Genomic DNA, 20,730 nt, shown 5'->3' on the forward strand with positions numbered 1-20,730 from the left:
ATGTTTCCATCATTAACATTCTTGGTGCTGCTACCTCTTAAAATAAAAAGACATTTGTAACCTAAATTCTTGAGGGCTTATTACATGCATTTTTTAATAGTTAGATCAAATGGGGGAAATCAGCATGTCTATTATTAAAATAGAAAAACTGAGTGTTAGAACACTCCTTTGGAGCAGGAAGATTATACAAGACAAATTCTGAACTTGGAAATGATAAATTCTCCCTTGAGCAGGAAAATAACAATAGAATTCAGTGGGTTAGCAAACCTATGGTATTATAGAATGTTATAAAGGGACAGCCAGCCAGTGATAATGCAGAGGACCCAATGGAAGTATTCAGACTTGAGCCATAAGTCATCTGGATACAGAGGATCCATAACACTTGTTACAGAGCTTTGGGCAGCATCAGGAGTCACTGAAAGAAAATGAGAAAAGAAAATCAGAAAGGTGACTCTGCAACAAAGTGAGCACCTGTGTTTTTAAAATCTATTTTTATTTTTCATGTGTTTTTAAAAAATCTGAATCACATTAAAATTCTAGGAACGCTCGTGGTTTCTCAGGATAGGGTTGTGCTGTTACCTCTCCAAAGAAGGCCATGCAAGATTAGCTCTTAGGTCCCTCATGTGGAAAGATCCTTGATAAGTCTCACTTTAGAAAAAAGTTCAAGAAGGAATGTAGATTAATTAATGTTTGAGAGCAGTCATTCAAACTATGCTTAGTACCTCTCCTTTAGAAGGAACTGTGTTGGGGAGTTTGTAGACCTTCAAAAGGCTATTGTACTTTAGGAAATGAGACAGAATCACTTATAACTAAGCTGGTAAGTGACAAGGGCTGTGTATGCAGTTTGACATAATTGCTATCAGAGTGTGGGACTGGGAAAACACTTTTGCCTAAAATGGTTGGCGAAAGTATAGTAGGGAAGGTGGCATTTGCTATTCCAGGTAGTAAATGGGTGTTACAGCTTTACACAGAGGCAGAGAAATTGGGGCTCTTTAAGGAATGGCTATTAGTCCAAACTATCTGAGGCATAACATTCAAATTGACAATAGTGGAGGGCGGGGGGGGGGGGGGGCTGGAAAGGAAGATGGTGCCAGATTACACATGGCCGTGCACAGCAGGTCTCAGTTTGACTTTAGGGTTTGAGTACATGTAGTTTACTGGATAAATGATCCTGTAAATAAAGCATGGTGTGGGGGTGGGGGTTGGGGGGAAGAGAAGGTGCAGGGAAGTGAGACAAGGAAAGGGAAACGTCAGTGAAAGGTTGATTAATGAGCTGCTTACCCCTATGGGGAATGGGTGTGATCCCACCGGAAAGCCTCTGAGAACCTGTGTAGAACACTCCTCAGCATTGCCTCTTCATGGGATAAGAACTCCGTTCCTCACTGGTTGAGCGAAGGGTCCAAGGGCCATTGTGGAAGCCCTGGGGTGGCTGAGGTCAGAGACTGGCCAGGTCATCCTAACCCCTCATCATTCATTGCTGCTTCTGTGCTGAAGTCTCTCTGGTGGGCATTGACATGAGACTTACAGACAAGCTGGGGAGTTCCCACTTCATTGGGAGGCACCACCATTGGGAGATTTGGAGCAGGCGAGTTGCCTACCCACAGCAGCACTTTCTGGCATCTCCATTGTAGGCTGGGGACTCTACAATGCTGTGTGAGGTGGCCCCAGCCTTTTCTGCCTCTGAGACGACATTTTCTTGGTAACAAACCTGCTTTACTCTAGACCTGCAAATACACATGGGAACAAACTATATAGAAGGGGATCGTTATGGGCCCAAGGGGTATACCTAGGGTGGATCTCTGAACATCTGTGTTTCCTTTAATTCATCTCTCTCCTTCTTAGCAGAAAGTTTTCTGGACATTAATATGCCTCTTTTTCCTAAGGAATGTGTCTTGTGGCTATTCTTCCACTTCCTCCCCCATCTCCACGCTAGCAGGGGCTCCTGTGTGACAGGCTGCCTTCCCCTCTGAGCCACCAAAGGAGGAGAGGGTCCTCTTCAGGAACTCTTTCCCTCGCCATGCCTGGGGCAGCTGCTTTCCTGGCAGTTTGAGCAGGAAGATTCTCCCAGAATCTTGAGTTTTCACAGAGCTAATTATTTTTATTTTATTTCAGCCTTCCATCTGGACTTCTAAAGTTTTCCTTTTAGTTGCTAAAATCCTGAAATCATTTTGGCTTTAAGCAAATATTTTCCAAACATTTTCTATGCTCTGGGACCAACAGATGGAGACATCTTTCCTGTTTTCTCAACAGAAATGAACTCAACACACAATTTAAATCAGTAGAATGTGCTGAGAATATATGTGCCAGATACTCTTTCAGAGTTGGGGGGAGTGTAGACATAAGAATGCTTTTAGCTGCAAGTTAAAAAACTTGGTCTTAAAGTGGCTTTTAAAAAATAAAATCCATTATCACACGATGCCCTGTAGTATCACATGATTTCATACATATGTGAAATCTAATGAACACAATAAACTGATGAACAAAATAGATCTCAGAGACATAGAAGCATAGAACAGTCTGTGGAATCTCTGTGGGAAGGCAGGGGTGGGTGAGTTGGTGGGAAGAGATCAACCAAAAAACTTGTATGCATATATGCATTACCCATGGACACAGACAATAGGGTGGTGAAGGGATGGGGCAGGCTAGAAGGTGTCAATGGGGGGATGGGGGACATTATGTGATAATGGATTTTATTTTTTAAAGCCACTTTAAGTCTGAGTTTTCTAACTTGCAGCTAAAAGCATTCTTATGCCCATATAGAATACTTTCAACAATAAAGATTTAATTTTAAAAAAAATAAAAGAAAGGGACAGAATAGAGACTGAACCTTATGAGCATTAAGGGCTTAATGAGATTAACATTGTTAGACTCAAGCTGTGAATATTGGGTGGATATCTATGCCTTGCAATTGACTCCTGGTGATGGAAGTGAGGACAGTGGAAGGGGCATGGCCTTGGTCCAAATGTATGAGGCTCTCTCTAGACCCCTGTTCTGGAAGCTGTGTGTTGGAGCTTGCAGGAGCATCATACAGCTCTCCCTGGCACAGCCTTTGGAAAACCTCACTGTAGCTACTGAGAGGGGATGGGAGAGTAACATTCTATGTCCAGGACATGCTTCTTGTATGTTATCAAATTTAACCACCCTAGCATCTGTGTGATTCTTAGTGTAGTTGTTTTTATTAAAACCACTTTGCAGATGTGAAGACAGATCTTTGATGCTCCTTACATGTTTAACTGCTTGCTATCACGAACAGACACTGCGCAGAAGAATAAAACTCCTGATGTGCCAGAGGGTGGTGACTTTAGACCACTGGGATTTTGTGGTGTCCTCTTTACCCTCCACCAGTTTCCACAAGAGAAGTATTTTTAGGAGAGAAGACAGTCTTATAAAGAAGGTATAAAGAAGACTATTCTGAGTGCTAGACCCAGTGGGCCTGGGGTCAAGGGGTGCCCCAGGAGGGACCCTAGAACGAGAGCAGCTCTGGAGGGAATACCATCATCCTGAGAAAATATTTTCTTACTCCAAAGACACAACATTCAAATACCCTCCTCCAATACAGCCTGGTTTTAAATTGGACACTTCACAATCAGGGATTTCCCCCTAAGAACTGTTATCTTCAAGTGCATCAAGACATGAAAACTCAGCAGCTAGAAAGATTTATATACAGTAGATCATCGGAGATCCGTTCCTATGGCATGACGTAACGCGATTTTTGCCATAAGTCGGAACCCACCTACCTAAGCACCTACGTCACTCACATGAAGCACATACACAGCAGAAATGAAGTGAAACAATAAAAAAAAAAATAAAAAAAGATAACAATTCCTGACCTTTACTTATGGTAAATACAGTAAACAATAAAAATCATAAAGCACTTATGTACATACATCGAAATGATGGAACTTTCTAAAAAAATAAATGAGAGATGGCAATGTAACCACAAAACTACATACATCGAGTCCAACGTAACCTGAAGACTGCCTGTACTTCTTTAAATGTCTCCCATGGACAGCACAGGGAAAGATCATTTTTAAGGTTTGTTTCATGGTTTCATTTTTTCTGTGACATTGGGGGGAGGTTCTCAGAGAGCATCCACTTGAGAACTCAATGAATTACCAGCATATTTTGCAGTTGAGAGCTCAACATTCATATATACACTATCAGTACTAGAGGCCTGATGCATGAAATTCGTGCAAGAGTAGGCCTTCCTCCCCCCTGGCTGCCACACCAGCTTCCCTCTGCCACCAGGACATGGCTTCGTCTGGAAGGACGTCCCATCTAGTTAGCATATTATGCTTTTATTTTTATAGATGTAGGCAATCTGGATAAAATTTATGAGTTTTTAAATTTCACAAATTTATTTCCAAAGTTAGAATTATAGGCACTCCATGGGTATATTTTCCTTCTCCAGGTTACAACACAATTTCAGCCCAAGTATTTAATTTAAATAATTTATTTATCAGAAGAACCCATGAAATGCAAATGAGCATGTTCCCTAATTACAATTTCTGTTGACCACCTTATAGCACATTCATGGCTGCAATCTGCAAAGCTTTTAACCAAAACAAGACCCTGACAGGCTTTCAAAGGCCAGAGTAGCGAGTATGGGCACAATGGGAAATGAGAATCATAACAGACAGCTCTGGAGTGCCCGGACTAGAGAGAAGGGAAAGCTACAGGCCATGGACAACCTGTTTTCTTCTCTCCACCGGTTTGTATAATATCATGCATAGTGGGAGGTATCTGAACCCTCCCTTTCCCAGCACATGACGTGTAGTATTTATATTACTGTCCACGCATCCTGCCACTCAAGCATCCAGGCCTATTTACACAAATAGAACACATTGGCGCATAGAGGGTGTGTGAGTTCCATACCACTGCAGACCGCAAGGGCTCTGTGCTTTGTCTCACTTGGGGTCACCCATTACTGGAGTAAGCGCCTGCCCTTGTGACCGCTTCCCGCCCTGTAGGGATTCCACATGAGCCCAGAGCTGGCAGGGTTGGGACTTGAGAAAGCCCAGCTTCAGGATGGGTCTAGGCCTCCAGAGAGAGGGGGTGGAGAGGTGGAAGAAAGGAAGGGGCTGTCCGCAGAGGGCCACGCCCTTCTATGTCAAGGCCCTTAGCTGAGCCGGACTTGGTATGGCCTCCAGGAGGTAGGATAATCCTGAGCAGCCAGGTCACGCTGCTTTGAAATGGGGGATCTCGAGTTGGGGTCTCCAGCATGCCAAGGGGCGAAGTGTTTCTGAGAACACAAAACGACCGTGTTTCTAAAAATTAAATATTCGGTAGTCTGCCCCTCCAACACCCCCCCCCCCCCCTCCAAAAAAAAGGAGGGCCTTTTCCAGTGTCTGCCTGTGAGCCTGGCTGGCTGGCCCTACCAGGCATTGAGGAGACCCCAGACCCCGGCAAAGTTTCCTCCTGTTCGCTCCAACTGCGCCCTAAGCTTCCCTTCGACTGGAGTGCCGGAGTGGGGGAATGGTCAGTTAAGCCCTGCCTGGTGGCTTCCTGGAAGTCAAGTCAACAGGTCAGTCCCTGACCCAGGGATAGGAGGCAACCTCTCCCCCTGGCAGCCTCTCCCCTGGCAGCAGCGGCTCAGCTCTGAAAACTCCTCGTCTCTTGGGACCGGACTCGGCGCGCCGCCCCCGGGTGCGTATAGTCACAGGCAGCGGCTAGTTGAGAACTGGTGCCCTTTCCTTCCCTCCAACACAAACTCAGCCCTGACTTCTTCCAAAGTGCCTGCACTTGGGAGGGGGTGGCCCGATCTCCGCCGCAAGCCCTCCCTTCCCGGGGCGCCTCAGCCGGCGCCTGCCCCCCGGACGGAGTCGGGAGCGGCCCCCGCCTCCCCGCGTTCCGGTTGCTCGTACTCCAGCCGCGCCGCCGCGGGCACTGCAGCACCGGGAGGAGGCGCGGGCGGAGGCGGGGCCGGAGGACCGCAGCGTGGGAGTCGGGAGCCACTTTCCCGCCCCTCCTCTCGCCGCCCACACGCCCGGAGGAGCCACTCCGCGCCCGCAGGAGCCGGTGGCAGACGGAGGCGGCCCCACAGAGCGAGCGGAGCGGCGCCCGCGCGGTGGCGGCTGCAGCGCCGGTAGCACCCGAGGCGGGGGTCCCCGGCGGCCGCAGTGGTGAGTGAGGGGCCCGGCAGCGGTGGCGGGAGTTCCCGCCGGGGCTGAATGTTCCTCCCGGACCCAGAGGCCAGGGGCTGCAGCCTCGGGAACTTTTGCAGCCTCGTAGAAGCGCAACTTTGCCCTGCCTGCCTGCCGGCGCCAGGCGCTGCCCAGCCGGGGGGCACCTCTGCTGGGGCAGGAGGGGCGAAGACGGGGTGTATACGGAGGGTGTGATTCCACCTCCAGTTGCCTGGGGTGGGTCAAGGGAGGTGGGCTCACTGCATCTCGGATTCCCGGGGGCGTGTGTGTGTGTGTGTGTGTGTGTGTGTGTGTGTGTGTCTGTGAGCGGCAGCGATATGGGGCCGCGCCCTCCTTCGATGGGGACCCGCACGATCCGCGCTATCCTGCCGGGTTCGACGGGCAGGGGGAGGCCGATTCCAAACTGGCAGCTCTAAGTCCCGGGATGGGTGTTGTTGGTCCAGGACCTCCATTCCAGCCTTTCGGGCTCAACTTTCCTGCGGGGATCCCTCTGTAGACGTGAGGGTGGCGGGAGAGCAGAGGCAGCCGCAGTGGGCACTGCGGGAGCCCCGAAGAACACGGGGGATTTAAAGCCCGTGCCAGCGAGTCCCCGGCGCTCCTGTCTGGTGTCTGGGGAGGGATGGAGAGAGGGAAGCCCCCGGGGCGGTGGCTGGAGGAGCCTGCACCCCACTGCCCTGCGCCTGCATTTTCAGAAAAACCCTGCTGAGCGCCCACTGCGTCCCAGGTGAGGGTAGGCTCAGAGTCTGGTTGGCGTGAGGCTCCCATCTCCGGTAAACACATTGCCGAGATGATGCCAAGCTGTGCTGAGGGCTTTGGAGAGGATCACCCCATCCACGGACCCTTCCCTTAGAGGGAGGGCTCTTCCCCCCCCCCCCCCCCGGCCCGGGTTCTAGAACTGGGAGGACAGAGCCCCAGCGTGTGGCGGGGCGCCCACGGGGACTGCGGAATCCGGTGATGAACTTGGCGCGGGGAGGTGGGAACGCACCCGCCGCGGACGCACCGCCACCACCCAGCGCCTCTCTGTGGGCGCGCGGGGACCCCAGACGCCCGCACCCCCCTCCCCCCGGGACGGCGGGGGAGGGGCTGAGTCACCGGGCGCCGGGCTGGAGGTGCCCACGCCAGGGTGGCCCGAGCCGGGGGATGCTCGCGTCACCGCTACGTGAGCGAGTGATGCAGACGCAGCCCCGCGGGGGGCGGCGCGGGGGCGGCGGCGGAGGCTCCGTCCGGGAGCGCCGGTGCGCGTCACAGGCTCAGGGGACGGATGCGGGCTGGACGCCCCGGAGGCTCCTGGGGAGGTGGGAGGGGGCGGCCTGGGAGCCCCGGGGCCGGGCTGCGGGCTGCGGGCGGCGGGCGGGCGGCTCCGCAGTGCCGCAGTGCCGGTGCCGGGAGGGCGCTGCCCCGGGGAACGGGCAGAGGGGGCGTCTGTTAAGGCGCCGCCATAGAGACCCTGTGGCCTCCTCTCTCCCGGGACCTCCTTCCTGCACACTTAGCTGGCAGCGGGAGAAAGTTATTTTCCTTTCCTTCTTATCCTGCATCCTGGAGGATAATTGGCGTCAATCTCTTTGGCAAATTACGAGAGGCCTCGTGCTGGCACCAAGTTTTCATGTGAAAGCGTCGATGGAGAGGTTCCTGGGACTCCAGGGCCAACGCGTTCCTTCCTCTTTTTTCGGGAAGCCGGCCTTGAAGGGGGGCCTGAGAATGGCTTACAGAAATAATGTGCTGCCATTGTTAAGAAAGACCCTTTCTTTCCTAACGTAAAAATATACGTTAAAAAACAGCACTATGAATGCATTCCGTGGTAGAGAATAAAAAGCACAATCCGCGTTTCATTCTGTTTATTACTATCATTATTATTGTTGTTGTTGTTTAAAAACCATACTTTCTGGAAATCTAATGGCAAAGGTTTTCCTGCTGGTTTTACTGAGTGAGCCCCAATCTGCAGTGTGGGTGGCAAAAGGAATGAAAGTGTGTGTGAGGGGGAGGGAGGGGAGCAGAAAAACAATTATCTCACATGATTCAGACAAAGATCCTAGTTCCCACTTTACCAAGTATTGTGTTCTGTGACCTTGGGCAAGTGATTTACCCTCTTGGATACACTGGAGGGATGTGGAAAATAGCTCAGACTAGCTCTGATGACAGAGTCGTTTTGAGGACACAAGAGATGGTCTCAGAGAGCTTTGGACATGCAAATGATTTGTGAATGCAAAGTATTATGAAACAACATCTCTTTAAAGAAAAAGAAAGACAGTTTTATCTTTTAAAACATTACTGTCCCTTTAATGAAATCTGGCCTTCAGACTCAGCAGATGTAGACAATAGACTTTTCCTAATGGTCTAATATAACATCAACTGCCATTAGCTGCTGTCTGGAGAAGGAAAGGGAGGTGGGGGGAGGCTCCGGACTCCCAATTACATCTCAGTATTTACATCCCCCCAATTACATCTCAGTATTTTGGTGATGTAGTAGAGAAATGGAATTTATTTTTAATGACCTAATGACAGTAAAAGGAGCTTCTCTGGTCTGACCAGCAGAATAGCCTGAGAGCTTCTTGGGGGAAATCCTACTTATTATTATATTCCTTAACTGTGGAAGGTGCCTCCCTCAGATTACCGCAAAGGGTGTCATCATGGGCGTCACAACGGGTGTCATGTGACTGCAAGTGCCAGAAAATCCATTTCCTATAATTAGGGATTATTAGTTTTTACTCTGAGGTAAGTAAGCTTGTTGACGTATTTTATAAATAAAAACATCTGATTTGTCAAAATGCTTCCTAACCAGCTCATTCTGTAGTTATTCATGTTATTCACACATAACCATCAGGCTCTGTGAACAGTGGAAGTCGGAGGCTGCATCAGGGGAAAGCCTAGGATCCGCCTCCATGCTTCTTGGTTCTATATTGCTGACATTTCTGCCTGATCTGGTTTAGAGCATGTATTTCATGGCCAGTTAATTTCACACAAAGGTATCCTTTCTGTCAAGTCTGCTTGTAAACTTAGGAGAGGCAGGTCCCCAGCTGTGTGCAGTTTGGGTGCAGCATCGTAAAATTGTTTTTTTGTTTGCTTTGTTTTTCAACTGCAGCCCCGCTGAGCGACCAGTGTAAAGCAGTGCAGTGGATAGAATTTGGAGCCTTTTCTCTTTATTTGAGACAGCTGAGAGGGGAAGAGCCACTACTTTAATTCTTCCTGGAAATACGTCTTAATCAGATCTACAGACACCATTTAGTTTCATCCTGGATGCCCCACTTAGGGAACATGATGATGGCTTCCCTGTTGGGAAGAACTGAACAAATGGACAGGAGTGGGTTTGGATGGTTTGGTCTTTTCTGGTCCTAATATTTTTTCCCTCCATGAAATGATGAAATAGATGATGAGTTTTATTTTAAATCTGAACGTTGCTTACAAGTAGAACATAGGAAGTGATTTTGATGAACTCAGATTGAAATTTTCCATAGAGCTGTGGGCTCTGTTTCTGTAGAGGAAATGTTAGATTTTGTAGTATGCCATTGGGAGCATTAATTAAAACATTTTTAAAAGGTCAAATTTGAAAAATAATAATCCCAGCTTACTGTAAAGCAGGTATTTAAATCAGTTTAACACGACAACATTTAAAATGTTTTCTGTACTGCACACCATGCCTGCTCTTTCTTTTCCCATGGACACTATGTAATACAAATGATTAAGAGCAGACACTAAGAACTATATTGATGGGCTTTTGTCTTCTCATAGCACTTGGGTCCTCTTACAGTTCAAGAGCACAGTGAAATTTATGACAGATTAGAAGTGCTTCTCTTGTCACTTGTCACTATTTGAAAATCCTATGAATTAGAATCTTAGAATAGTCAAATAGACCAGTGCTTCTCAACTAGTTGTGTGTATCCTCCTTTCCTGGGAAGCTTGTTCAAATGGAGATTTCTGAGCTCTTCCAAGACACTCTAATTGAGTGGGTATTTTTTGGGGGGGTGGGGTGGGGGAGGGAGGCAGAATATGCTGTTTATCAAGCTCTGGATGTCATTGTTATGACATCAGAACCCATGAACTTACTAAACTATGCTGCTCTCATTAACACTGATCATCTCCTTGACATCCTTAGGGAAGTCACATTCCAGCTGGGAAGACAGATTTGAAGATGACTAAATTCTTTGGTAAAAATCAATAAGGCCGGGGATTGGGAAGGACTCTGGAGACCATTGTGTAGATCAGGGATCTTCAAACTACGGCCCGCGGGCCACATGCGGCCCGCAAAGGAGTCTGATCCGGCCCTCCAGGTTTTTTGGGCAGTGAGTGCAGCCGAGGTGTTACAGTAGGAATTAGTAGTTCATATAGTCCGGCCCTCCAGCTCTCTGAGGGACCGTGATCTGGCCCCCACTTTAAAAAGTTTGAGGACCCCTGGTGTAGATGATATCAAAGAGGGAGGGCACAGGCAGAAGAAGCATCATCTATGACTGGTCAGTCTATTAGAGTAAAGACTGAAAACCTTAACCTGCTTCTAAGGCTCTGAACAGTCTGGCCCCTGCTCACTTCCATGACCTCATTTTGCAAAACCCCCCTCCCCCCAAACCTTTCCCATGCTAGCAACCTGCACACATCAGCCTCTTCCTGCTGTGGCTATCTTATCACCTTCTCCAACCTACCTTCAGTCTTAACTCCCTATGGTCTTCAGATTATAGACCGGTCTTCCGTTCCTGGTCCTAATATTATTATATTCCTCTCTTGTGAAGTTAAAATTCCCTTTCCTCTCACAGTGCACTTTTGCTTTTAAGTAAGGTTGCCAGAGAAAAACAGGATGCTCAGTTAAATTTGAATTCAGAATAAGAACAAACATTGTTCTTAAGGGTCGGTTGTTGTTTTGTCTTGCTGTGCTGTCTCTAGTGTCTAAAAAAGTATCTGGAACAAAGCAGAAGCTCAATAAATGTTTTGGGATAAATTAATGAGCTAATTGGGAAAAAGGGACAAGTTTCTTAACCTCTCTGAGCTGTCATTTTTCAGCTGTGAAAAGATGATTTTTTTTGTACCTACTTTTTAAGATTGTGTATGAAGATGAAATAGGAAAATATACATAAATATCTTAGCATGTTATTTTGTAGACACTTTGAAAAGTGGCTTTTCTTCTAATGTTTGTCTTGTAAAATGAAAGGATTCCTTCTTAATGTAAGAAATCCTTCTTCCCTTTTATTATGATGCAGTCTTGCTAGCAGACAGGTGTTTTCCTGAACATTTGCCAATGCAGGGTGCTGAGATTTAGCTGGGCAATTCGGGAGGAGTACCCGTCTGCAGAATGGCAGCACCCGGGGCCAGCTTCATGGGTTTTCATCGCTGTGCAGTCATACAACCTCACGTGTGGAAAGGACTCTGTGGCCCATCTGGTGTGGCTCAGTGGTTGAGCGTCAACCCATGAACCAAGAGGTCACCTGTTCAATTCCTGGTCAGGGCACATGATCCAGTAGGGGACCTGCAATGGGCAAAGTAGGCCTTTCAAAGTTTCTATCTCTCTATCCCTCTCTCTTCCCCTCTCTCTAAAAATCAACAAAATCCAAAACATATTAGAAGGGCCCTGTGTTTGAGTTATACACTGCCATCACTTGAAATTCTTGGAACAGAGTGCCATGTTTTTCTTTTGCTTTGGGCCCTGCCAGCTATGTCACTCTTCCTGGTTACCAGTGCATATTGGTACAGAGCACATGCATTGGGGACATTATATTTAGTCTTCCTAATGACCCTGGTCCTCTCATTACTTGGAGAATTTGTGATTTTCCCAGATAATGGCTTAGAATTGCCTGAACCAAATTCAATGTCTTTTTGCACTACACCACGACGGCCCTCAACTGATTACAACCACCCACCACCCGGTGTATCTGAGCACCAGGGGCTTCTGAAGGCTAGACTCAGGTCTCTTATTTTAGGCCCCTCCTCTGGATCCTCCCCATCTCTGCTCCTGAAGGATTGGAGCTTGCAGTTCCAGGCCTGCCTCTGTAGGAGCAGCAGGGTGTGTTTTAGATGAGATCGCCTCGGGGTTCAGGTTTTAAAATATGCGGATTTGCATAAGATAAATAGTGATCTTGAGGGGTTGAACTTTTCTGAGAGAAATATGAGATGTTTGTTCTTGGCTTTAAATGGCCCAGCTGAGTCATGCAGCGTGGGAGCCTCCGCAGCACAGGACGCCCTGCGCTTTGGCAGTGGGTAGAGAAGGTGACCCACTTTGTCCTTTCCGGCTCTGATGAGCTTGTTTTAGGCACACTCATTTTAATATTACTTTTTAGATGTTCTAAGTAAGCATTTTTTTATTCCATTGTACACTTAAGTGTGTTTGTACTTAAGAAGCAACATTTTAATAACTCCATAGGGCCATACTCATACTGTTATTCTTTCAATTCGGGACAGCATGCTCCAAGTTCATGCACATCAAACACATTATGAACTACATTGAACACAAAAGTAAGCTAAGCCTAGATTACTTTAGAAGTATCCAGTTAAATCTGCAGCCTGGGTTTCCTGTTGGCCAATCAGTGTGGAGGTAGAGAAACATAGATGCACCGTAGATAGCATCCAGTCATTTCTCTGGCTCTATTCTTAGTCCAGCTGTGGATTCCCAGGCCACTGCAGAGATCCCTCATGAGTCCTCAGGGATCAGCTGCAGTCTATCCCGTTTTCCTGCAGGGTTGATGGACTGCCTCTCACTGCCCCGATTGCCCTGGTCCCAAATTACAGAAACTGACGATGCTATTGAATTCCCTCATGTCCCCAGAGAGCTTAGAGGACTGCATGGAGATTGGTGAGAGGACACTTCAAGTGACACAGCATCCTGTATTTTTAATCAGCAGTCCCCTCTGGTCATTGTCCTAGGACAGCGGTGGGAAAACTCATTAGTCAGCAGAGCCAAATATCAACAGTACAACAGTTGAAATTTCTTTTGAGAGCCAAATTTTTTAAACTTCTTCTAACGCCACTTCTTCAAAATAGACTCGCTCTGGCCATGGTATTTTGTGGAAGAGCCACACTCAAGGGGCCAAAGAGTCCATGTCGCTTGAGAGCTGCAGTTTGCTGACCACGGTCCTAGGACCATAAATAGTGGTTCTCAAATTGCTGTTCACTTGGGATGAGCCTTATCTCAGGAGACTTCGTAGGCCCTCCCTTGCACACATGTTGAGAGGTATCACAATATTAAGATAAATCATCAGAATTTTGTATAGGATGTTTGTGGCATTATTATCTGTGGTGGTGAAAAGCTGGAAACATCCTAAATTTCCACCAGAGGGTAACCAGGTCAACAATGAAATACTACACTAAAATGAATGAACACCTATATGTAATTAATATGAAAATATTTTGAAGATACGTTATTAGTTTAAAATACAGCACTTTATTGACTAGAATATGTGGTATGTCTATATTTTTTTTTTAAATTAAGATATATTTAAAAGTCTGGAAGAATAAAGACCAAACAGTTATCTTTCGGGAGCAAGATAGAACCTTACACTTAGTACTTTATGTATTTCTGAATTGCTTGAGTTTCCGACAATAATCACATATTATTTTTGTAATTAAGTCATCCATAAAGGTGGTAAAAATTAATTTCAAGATGCTCCTAAGATGCTACTTTTCAAATATGTCTAAATACTGTTTTAGTGACTAAAAAGCAGTGCTAGTTTTTCCCATGGAAAAATTTTCTAGCCCATAATATAGGTAAGGTAATCAAAATTGTGGGAGTATAAATTATGTTGGTACTCAATAAAGCCATTTTCATTTTGAATGAAAAAAAAAAAAAGAGCCCACCTATAACCATTGAAGGGCCCCTGAGAAGGACAGCTCATTGCTGACTTAGTTATTAAAGCTTCCCCTACTTCTCCACTTCTGTCCTCAATAAATCTTACGTGTTCAATAGCTGTCAAAAGCCTGTATTACTACTCAGAATATTTTGCTTTTAGGGGCATTTTTCATTCTGCTATGTCTGTGTATTTGATGGAATTGGAGATGGGCAATTTTTAATCTTCTCTCCCCAGGGGCCTAGAAGGTCCTCCCTCCCACTATCGATCCTCCCCCACTACTAACATTTGCCAGTAGGAAAGGCTCCTACCTGTTCTCCAGGCCTCAGCTTAAAATTTCATGACGGTAGAATTCAGGGCCCTTTATCTCTCTCAGTCCCTTGTAGCCGCCACTGTGGGAGTGCCTCCCCTGCTTTGTCATCATGTCCTCTCTACATGTGTTTTCCGGCTACGTTCTGAGTGTCTTGAACCCCAGGGGAGAGCGCTACATCACTGAGATCTTTGTAACTCTCAGAGCTGGACACATAACAGCTAAGAATATTCTAAATAATTTTTAACCTTTTAAATTGAAATCTAGAGGTAAAAGTGCATGTATTTAAAGGGGATATTGGTTTTCACAAACTGAGCACATCCCTTTAACCAACACCCAGCTCATGAGAGAGGTTATTCCCGGTGCTCCAGAACCCCCGTGCATGTCCTTTCCAGCCACAATCCCCTCCCCTTTCCCGACGTCAGTCCTTTGGCAAAGCCTAACAAAGCTCTCCGGCTCCCATGAACCTTTTCTCCTGCCCACTGTCTGAGAAACTGGTTGGCAGAGCCTTACCACTGCTGATGGACATGAGAATGCCATGGCTATGCCCAGGATGCTGTCTCTAGATGCCCAAACTTCCATCCATGAGGTAGGTGCCAGAGGCAGAGGAAAGGTCCCTAGTTTATTCCATCCTCCTCTGAACCTAACCTGCAACCACGAGAAAACCCAGAAGAGAAAAGAATCAAACCAAGTGTTCAAAGATGGCTGCCCCAACAACGCAGGCAGATGCCCAGTGATAACCTGGTGGTTTCTTTCTAGCCCTGTTTTTAAAATCCCATTATTCTCTGAGGTCACTGCCAGGCAGTGCTTCCTGTGGGATTCTCCTGCCAGAGTTTGCTGTGTATGAGGGTGAGGGCCCTCTGAATTGCTTCCAGAAGAGACTCTGACAAAAGAGGGAGTGAACCCTTGACAACCTATCTTGGTCCATAGTTCAAGGATCCGACATTTTCCTATCAACTGAAAATGCTGTGAGGGTAATTCAGAAGAAATAAACCAGAAGACAGTGAAAGAGGGATCCAGAGATAACATATGCTGCTCTGTGTGCCTTTTAGTCTGAAGTTGTAGCATTGATAAAGGCATACACTCTTTATCTATGGCAAGCAGAGGACATGGTTGTTGGGACAGGGCTCACTTCATTTATTGATAAATACATTGCCGCTGATTGTTTGCCCAAACATTCATTACTGTGAACCTGACTATGTAATGATCAAGCCTGCCTTTTGGGTTACAAATGTGCATGAACAAAAAGGTTTGATAATATTCAAAGGTTTGATAATATTAAATTATTGAATTTTAAAAAATTTAAACCTATAAAGGTCAGCATTCACTTCCCAGCAAGCCCAAGGAGAAAAGCCAATGTTTATTATATTTGATGTGAGATGTAGGGATATAACCTATCTTATACCTACAGCTTTATCTAACATCAAAAGAATTACGTGATTCTTCTTAAGGGCAGACAGCAGCAAAACCTACTGGGAAATTTGGAGACATTTGAGCTCCACTCGCATTACACAGACGGAGCCTGAGCCAAGATTAAAGGGATATTTTACAATAAAGGTCTAGTCCCAATTTTTTGGCATTCTGCACTCCCTAATTATTATCATATTACACAATTGCGATGCTGAGTACCACATCAGGCATGTGGTGTGTAACATCATATTCATTTAATAAAGCTTCTAAATAAGATGGAACTTAACAGTTCATGCTATATGCAATTTCTGGCCTAGAGATTTTTTTCACTTGGTAGATGATTTTGAAATTGGGTACTACAAAATTTTCAAAAATCAGATGAAGTATCTCTGGCTAAAATTAAAGTTCAACAGAGTGTGCACTTGAGTTCTTGGGGCCCCAGGGATGATGTTTCTGAAGTTACTTCTACCAACCACCTACTGGGAATAATAGCACTTTCTTTTGCTCATATGTGTGTGTCTGTCTGGTGTGTGTGTCTGTCTGGTGTGTGTGTGTGTGTGTGTGTGTGTGTGTGTGTGTGTGTTGGTCTTCATTTCCTCTACTGGTATTGATGGGCTGTGATATCCTCACTCAGGAAACCATGACAATGCTAAGTGCCTTCTCAGGATCTTCTGATTGGATTGTATCTTTCTGCCAGGAGGGGTTTGCGCCCTCCCTTGAAGGATAACTGACCACTGATTTTCAGTCTGGCTGACATACGACAACACAGAATTCTCTTCTTAATGGTTTTCACTGTCTCTTTGACTGACAGTCTTGGAAATCAGTAGGTGGCCGCTCTGCTTGTCCCAGAGGCTTTTTGGGATTACATTCAAGAGGGTTCAGTTTACCTTCTAGTAACGGTGAGAGTAATTTATGATGATCTTTTCTGATCACAAAAGATTTTCCTTCTTTTGTCCCAACCTGAATTTTTCATTCAAAATTCCAAACTTAATTCTAAGAATTAGCCTGGGTCTCTGTGTGTCTATTCCTTAGGCTAACAGATTTCCCATTGTCTCAGAAGAGATAAAATGGGGAGTTGGCAGTCAGATGTGAATTCTGGTTTTTAGCTGGATTTTTAAAATGTGCCAAAAGTCTCTAAATGGACAGCCTTGCCAGCAAATTGGCCATAATAGTTTATTTGTAAAATGCTCAGCAAATGTTTATAATGTCAATAAAATTAGCAGATGCTTATTAACTTTGTTCAATGTTAGGATAATCAGAAAAGGAGGAGCTTTAGATAAATGATGGCATTTGTTATTTAGCCCTGATTCATGTAAATCTGCCTTTTAACTTATCAGGGGGTTAAGGTTGACTATTCATTTATTTGTTTTGTTTGTTAGCTCAAAAACTACAGATATGCTAAATGAAATAAATGCAGCTTCATAGTACATAATGGCAGCAAAACTACTTTAATCCAATTTAGCACAGTTATTGCCCTTAAAGAGTATACTTTCCTATGCGCTCATAAAAGGTACTTGAATTTATCTGGAGATAAGAAGACAGATATGTTTTTTAGTAACAGGCTTTAACTATTTAAAAGTGAAATGCACAAAAGATGGTGCCTACTTTTTCTGAAGAGGAAACAGGAGAAAATAGACTTGAGTAGAAAATTGAAATTTTTTTTAATGAAAGAGAAATTTCAATTCAATTTTAGTCAACAAATTGACCATCTCCCTTATGCAAGGGATAGTCTGTGCTCCTTAGAAAAAATGAGATGGGTGGAGTATAGCCTGGGATCTCAAGCACATAGGCCTGGAAGGGGTTGGGGGGGGGGGCAGGGGGGAACTCAGACAGGTTACATAGCAGAACTGTGAAACAAAGAGTGGGAGTTCAGTAAAAGCAATCCAGCACTCTGGGGGGGGGGCGGGGGACAGGACACTTGCTTAAGGAAGGGTTTCTCCGTCTCAGCTCTGTTAACATTTGGGCCAGACAATTCCTTGTATGGGGCTGTGCTGTGCATTGTAAAGGATGGCTAATAGCTCCTCTGGCCTCTGCCCATTAGGTGCGATTAGTAGAGTTATATTCTCATTTAATATCTGAAAACATTAAAAAAATTATTGATTTTTAGAGAATATGTTTCCAACCAAAAATATCCCCAAACATTGTCAAATGTTCCCAGGGTAGGAGCAGATAGTGTGCAACATTGCCCCGGTTGAGAACCACTGATTTACGGAATAAAGATAATCTTCAAAAGCAGTCACATTTGAGATGTACCCTGAAGGGCAGATACAGCTGTTTGGGCCATTTTGATGGCAGGGAATTATCTTTATTGGAACTGCACATGTAGAAAGAGGAACTTGAAGTCAGGTGTGCAATGGCTTAGAGTGGAGAGAGTCTGGAGGCAGAGATACCAGCTAGGAGTGGCCCATTTCAGTTCCATCATTCCAATGGACCCCATTCTCCATTTGTTCTGTGAAGCAGCCCTCACCTCTGTTGGGCCTCTGTAAGTGGGGGCACCGCTCCAGCTGCTGGAAGTAGAACAGCAAACAAGACAAAGTCCCTGTTCTCAGGGAGCTTATATTCCAGAAGAGGAGGAGACCAACACAACAACATAAAAATGAAACTCAAAATACTTTAAAAATTGTAAAGCAGTTTATGTGATCATTGGTGACTAGAGAGGCTGCTAATATTAGTGATAAAACTTACAATTGAGATAAACTAACAACTTTGTTGCAGTGAAATTATATTTACATCAACATTTATTAGAAATCTCATTCCTAGGTGCCCCAAAATAGAGGTAAAATAGAATGTATTTCTTCCCTGTTGAGCTATGAAAGTATCTGTTTTGAAGAACATTTTTTCTAACTTTATTCAGTGGAAAAGGATTTTACTTGTGGCTCTTGGACATTTGGAAACTTCATTTTAAAACAGTGTTGTCGTATGTCAGCCAGACTGGAAATCAGTGGTCAGTTATCCTTCAAGGGAGGGTGCAAACTTCTTCTAGCAGAAAGAAATTATCTAACTAGAATCCTACTACCGGTAGAATATAATCTGGTGAAATGAAACTGATAAACAGTAACTATAGGTATTGCTTAAATATCTTAATTTGGAACAGCATGTTGCTTGCTAATAAATATCACACAAAAAATCACTAAATTTGGATATACTTAAAAATAATCTCATGAAGGGAAAGAAAGACTTTTGATAGATGCTGTGGTGTGTGTGTGTGTGTGTTTAACATAACCATTTCCATTTGGTGATAGTTATCAACTTTCAATGTAAGGTTATAATGGTTCCAGCACACAGCAAGCCATGCTTCTAGGCACTTGTTATTTAGTTCTTATCACACCCGGAGTCCAGGCCACCATAACCTTGCCTGTGGAATACAGATTCCTAGCAGGCCATAGCCTGTTTGATTCGGTGAAAAGAGCATCAGCCCGAGGACTGAAGGGTCTTGGTTCAATTCCAGTCAAGGTATGTGCCTTGGTTGCAGACTAGATCCCTAACCTGGGTCAGGCACGTGTCTCTCTCACATTGATGTTTCTCTCTCTCCGCCTCTCCCCCTCTCTTCCACTCTCTCTAAAAATCAATGGAGAAATATCCTCAAGTGAGAATTACACATGCACACAAAATCACAAATGGCCCTGGCCAGGTAGCTCAGTTGGTTGGAGGTCGTCCCAGTATATCAAGGTTGCAGATTTGATCCACAGTCAGGGCACATACAGGAATCAACCAATGAATGCATGGGTAGGTGGGGCAACAAATCGATGTGAATGTTTATATAGGCTTTATTCGTGTTTCCAAAATTTGGAAACAACCCAAATGCCTTTCAGCTGATGAATGGTTAACAAATTGTGGTTTATTTACACAATGGAATACTAAATGATAAAAAAAAAAAGAAAGAACAACTACTGATGAATGCAACAACAAAGATGAATCTCAAATGTGTCATGCTAACCGAAAACAGTCCGACACAGAAGCTACATAGTGTATGATTATTGTTATATGACATATTGGAAATGGCAAAAAATGGTTGCCAGGGGCTGGAGTTAGGGGAAGGGTTAATTGCAGATGGGTTTGGGGAATTTGGGGGGTGAGAGAACTGCTCTATATTTTGATTGTGATGTGTTGTGTGTTTGTCAAACTTGCAACATTATATACAAAAAGGGTGAATTTTACTGCATGTATATACCTTAACAAGAGAGCTTAAGACAATTTAATGTGTTGTGTCTCCAAGTAACTTTTCCATATCACCTAGATTTGTTTCTGATTTGGTTTCCCTGTCCTTGGTGCCTCCTATTCTTATCTCCAATAACAGGCTCGTCTCCCAGCTCCCCCCTTTCTCTCTGGATGGACTCTCGCTTCTGCTAATTGACTTTAGCTCCACCAGGCACTCTCCTCCTCTGATCAATTACACAAAATTGACTTCCCCAGAGCTAATCCCCAGCAAACCTTGTGTTTTGATCTCATTATGTTCATTACTAGAGGCCCAGTGCATGAAATTTGTGCATGGGTAGGTCCCTAGCGGCTGCCGGCTGGAGCCTCCCTTCCCCCAGTTGCCTCCTTCACATCCACTTGGCCTGGCCCCATTGGCTCACCTGCTCCACCATCCCACTGTGGTCCAGCTCTCATCGGGGGCACGTTTGGGGCTGGCAGCACCACCACTGCCACTCGCTGCCAGCACCACGTCGCCCATGCCTGCCATGTTCCTCACCGCACCCTGGTGGTCAGCACATGTCTAATTCCCAGTCTGTCGAACTCCCACCCATAGGGACCATTTGCATATTAACTTTTATTATATAGGATATTTGATCGGAAACCAGTGAATGCCAGTTTCTTACTCTTTACCCATTTGTAAAGGAGAGGATAGATTCCTTCCACCATTCTCCTTGGCATGTTTGTTTTCCCATGCCACTCATGCCACTGAATGATGATGTCTGGCTTTATCTAGGTTTTCAATGGACATATATAGATGAGTTTTTTGTTTGTTTGTTTTTTTGTTGTTGTTTTTTGTTTTCTAGCAGATTTTAACTTGGGTCACCATATAATTTATTGTTCAAATGAGAACATTTTACTTTAAAGGTGGTGGGGTACTGTTAATAATTATTCTAGGACAGTGGTCAGCAAA

General features: G+C 45.1%; 2 protein-coding genes across 2 annotated transcripts in view; one reads left to right on the top strand and one right to left on the bottom strand.

Moving 5' to 3' along the window:
• Positions 1 to 20,730, bottom strand: part of F2RL2 (coagulation factor II thrombin receptor like 2) — a 505,949-nt gene that overhangs the window by 141,582 nt on the left and 343,637 nt on the right. The gene's annotated exons all lie outside the window — the stretch shown is intronic.
• Positions 5,921 to 20,730, top strand: part of SV2C (synaptic vesicle glycoprotein 2C) — a 136,837-nt gene continuing 122,027 nt past the window's right edge. Inside the window, exon 1 of the mRNA XM_084881270.1 lies at positions 5,921 to 6,122. The gene's annotated coding sequence lies outside the window, so the exon portion shown is untranslated. The remainder of the gene's footprint in view (positions 6,123 to 20,730) is intronic.

This window comes from Pipistrellus hanaki (assembly GCF_964339955.1).
Source record: "Pipistrellus hanaki genome assembly, chromosome: 4".
Taxonomy (NCBI): Eukaryota; Metazoa; Chordata; class Mammalia; order Chiroptera; family Vespertilionidae; genus Pipistrellus; species Pipistrellus hanaki.